We start from the raw sequence: 4,227 nt of genomic DNA, 5'->3' as shown, positions 1-4,227 counted from the left end.
ACAGCGACGTCGCCGGACAGGTAAGTATGTGTGATGGCTGTGGGCGATGTTGTGCGACACGGGCAGCGATATGCCCGTGTCGCGCAACAGATGGGGGCGGGTACCCACACTAGCGATATCGGGACCGATATCGCAGTGTGTAAAGTAGCCTTAAGGCTATGTCCGCATGTTGCTTTTTACCTTCTTTTTACCTGCTTTTTTGCTGCTTTTTCAACTGCAGCGTTTAATGCCAAAATGGTTGTGTTCTGCTTTTCAAGCAAAGTCTATGGGAATTTGGGTTTCTTGTCCGCACTATGCAGTTCAAACTGCAGCCTTTTTGTTGCAGAACTTTGGTCAAAAACTCAGCTTTGCAGTGCAAAACCCAAATGGCAAAAACAATTGACATGCAAAGCTGAGTTTTTGACCAAAGTTCTGCAACAAAAAGGCAGCAGTTTGAACTTCATAGTGCGGACAAGAAACCCAAATTCCCATAGACTTTGCTTGAAAAGCAGAACACAACCATTTTGGCATTAAACGCTGCAGTTGAAAAAGCAGCAAAAAAGCAGGTAAAAAGCAACGTGCGGACATAGCCTTAGATTGCTAATGTACCTCCCCGTGCTCGGCAGCCGAGCCGCTCGGATCCGGACCTTCAGTGGGTGGCTTGAGGGTCTGCGGACCCGGGGGTCTCGCGGTCACTTCAACTGAAAGGGGGGTTGTGGTTTGGGGACATAGATGTACGGCGGAGCCACGATAAGTTCGTGACGCCACCCACGGGATGTGGTGAAGGTGAACACCACCGCTGCAGTAACGGGGCACCCGGGGGAGATGTTTGGCAGCAAGTTGTTAACCCCTCCGTGGGCAGGGATGGTGGCCCCGGGACCCGTTAGGGGTGTTTAGCGGTGCAGGGAGATGGGCGACCTGAGGGTGCTGTTGTACTCACTATTAGTAAACACACAAGTCTCTGGTAAGCCAAGGTGATGGTGGTCGGTTCCCGCAGCCGGCTGCAGTCTGGTCCCCCACCCGGCTGGTGGTCTCTGTCTTTCTCCCGCACCTGTGTTGGATGGTGGACTGCCTGTGCTTGTAACTTCAGGAGTCCGCTCCCGGCTTGTGGTCGCCTAAGGAGCCCTTTGCCCGCAGACGCTGGCCCGTGGGATCTCTGAGCCGTGGCGGTGGCTGCTTATCCCCCTCGTTGGGCTGTTGCCTTCAGTCGGGACTTTGGGTGGGACAGGACCTCTAGTCCTGGCCACAATCAGTTAATTAGCTAGCCCCCAGTAGCTTCTGGACCTAGCTTCAGGGTCTGAGTTCCCCCCTTTGTGCTTCGGTTTCCGAGTCGGTTCTCCAGGTCGGTACCGGCAGGCCACTACCCTGTCCCGGTCAACCTCGGTTCCACCGAACCGTCTTCCCGGCTCCTGCAGACGGAGACCGCCGTCTGCCTCCTAGCCAAAGGTGCCAGGGCTCCTACCCTGGCACCTGCTCAAATTGGTTTCTCTCCTCTGCTGGAGCTGCACACAGCTCCAGCCCACACACCTCTCCAACTTGAACTCTAGACTTGTTCTGTTTACTTTCCCGCCTCAGGCTGTCTGTGACTCCTTGGTGGGCATCTTCCAACCGCCTGGTTCCGCCCCCTGGTGTGCATCAAGCCCTGAGGGGGGTGACTAGGGTTTAAATGTTTGGCTGTATGTTACCTATGAGGGACAGGTGTAATGCGGGGCCCTATCTGTGACTACCTGGCCTGGCCAGGGCGTCACACTCCCCCTTGGTTAACCACAGACCGTCCGCGGGCTGTCCGACCACCACCGGTTTATTTTGCTTTTTGAACTGAAAAAGATAAAACATGTTTACAAGTATAATAACTTTTGTACAATTAAGCATATTTTTGTTTTCTTCCCTTACGGGAGGCAGTTTACTTAAACGTTGCAATAAAACATTTTTATTAACCGGGAACGGGACGGGACTGGGTCCTTTTCATTTTTGCCCACCCAAGCAAACCTACCCCTATGCTGCCTCTAAAAACCCGGTCAGCACCCCTTTTCCCCAATCCAGGAAACGGGTTCAGGTCCGTGTGTTGCCCACACGGGCCGGGTAATAAGTTCCTTACCCGGCAGTCTCTCTCAGAGGCCCCACGTCCAGGGGACCCCGGACCCGGAGGGTCGTCACCGGTCTCACTAGTGACAGGGCCTCGGCCTACAATTTCCCGCAGGCCCTTCCTCCAGCTAGACTCTCCGGAGACTGCAGGACTATGAAAAGGGTGGTCAGGGACTATTTACAAGGCCCAATAGTTTTTGGGTTGGCCTGCAAATTTTCAGCCATGTCATTATTTAACTTTAAAACGGGAACATCAACTTAGTCCCAATGGGGACGGGCAGAAAGGTAGCTGGGAACCGCTACCTCATCAGTATTCTTCTTAATCAGGGCTGAAGGGTGGCGGAGAGGGGCAGACATGCAGCTGAGCGCCCATGGTTACTTTTCTTCTCACATCCAGGGCAAACCACCCCCTCTCCCCACAATGCCGGGTGTATGTTATAAACTCCCCGGGTTCCAGGTCCCGGTCAGGATGACCCATAGGGAGGTGTGGATAGACGTCCCTCCGGGACATGAAGATCTCCACATCCAGGCCCGGCTCGAAGATGAACCCCCATCCACTTTGGGGGTTGAAGTGTCGGACCTGGCCTTTGTGTGTCGGGCCCCTCACCCGAAAGGTGGCGTTGCAGAGGTGGTCCTTCTCCGAAAAGGTCCGGGCCAGCACCTTCGCTTTCCTTTTCTCGCGGGTGCCGATCTCCCGGCCCAGCTGGCGCTGCTGCCGCTCCCAGTATGGAGCGTCTACCTGCTCCTGCTCACTCTGCACGGGGGTCGGGCCCAGCCGGAGTTTCCCCATGTCGGCTACTACCGACACTCTCTGCACTGGGGAACCCCGCTCAGCTGCCTGACAGCGGCAACCCCGCGGTGCCTCAGCCGAGGCCTGGTTTTTGGGAGCAGCCAGCATTACCTTCGGTGCTGGCTTCTGGTCGGGGACCGCCTCCGCTTTGGCCGGGCGGACTGCCGGGGCCGTTGTCATCTGTGGTGCGGCCTCTTCCGGGACCGACGGGTTCTCTGTGGGACAGGGCACCCTCCGGAGGCTGATCTTTTTCGGAGCTGGTGTTGGTGCTGGGGCGGTAACGGGCTAGCTGTTGGCGGCTTCCTCACAGGCCGGTGGAACGGACTCCACTACCGGTGTTGATGGCAGGGGACCGAGCGGGAGGTCAGCAGCAACCGGTATGGACGGTGAGGGAGGCAATATAGAGGGCAGGGGCAGACCGTGTCCCTCAGCCTGATCGGCCGGTCCCTCGGGGACATAGGGGCGTGGGTCGCTTACCTGCTCCTCTAAGGTTGCCTCCACTTCACGTGCCCGCACGGCCGCAGCCAGCTCCTCCATCTCGGCCATCCATCGCTCCATTATAAAGCGCGCCTGGATCCGGCGACACATCCGCACAGTTTGTGCTTCCACCCATGCCGCTGTTCCGGGCACGAGCTCTGGCACTCCGAGCTTGCTGCACAGGTCGCCCATGGTGCTCTCTCCAGGTCCAGGAACCAGAAGGGTGGCAGGGTCCTGGAGTCCCTGCACTTTATCTGCTTGGTCACATGTCGCAGAATTTTCACCCGCCCCCCCCCCCTTGGTCTTTTCGTGGCACTTTACTAGCCGGCTGGTAAGTTTCGTTTTGCGACTTCTGGCATTTCTTTACGGCCGTGTTCCCAGGAGGCGGAGCTTCATTTTCTCGGGAAGGGAGACCTTGGGCGGGAACTTTCGCGCCAACAAGATGGCGAATTCTGAAAATTTTCGCAACGGATCACCGCTGACTTCAATACAAGGCGCACTTCCACAAGGTAAGTGAATAGGTAAATATCCTGTTCATGACACCATAAATTGAGGTGTACCGCCCCGTGCTCGGCAGCCGAGCCGCTCGGATCTGGACCATCAGTGGGTGGATCGAGGGTCTCCGGACCCGGGGGTCTCGCGGTCACTTTAACTGAAAGGGGGGTTGTGGTTTGGGGACGTAGATGTACGGCCGGAGCCGCGTTAAGTTCGTGACGCCACTCACGGGATGTGGTGAGGGTGAACACCACCGCTACAGTTACGGGGCACCTGGGGGAGATGTTTGGCAGCAAGTTGTTAACCCCTCCGTGGGCAGGGATGGTGGCCCCGGGACCCATTGGGGGTGTTTGTCGGTGCAGGGAGATGGGCGACCGGAGGGTGCTGTTGTACTCACTATT

Source organism: Anomaloglossus baeobatrachus, chromosome 3 (assembly GCF_048569485.1).
Source record: "Anomaloglossus baeobatrachus isolate aAnoBae1 chromosome 3, aAnoBae1.hap1, whole genome shotgun sequence".
Taxonomy (NCBI): Eukaryota; Metazoa; Chordata; class Amphibia; order Anura; family Aromobatidae; genus Anomaloglossus; species Anomaloglossus baeobatrachus.
The sequence above is the reverse complement of the archived record's forward strand: the minus strand, read 5'-3'. Positions refer to the sequence as shown.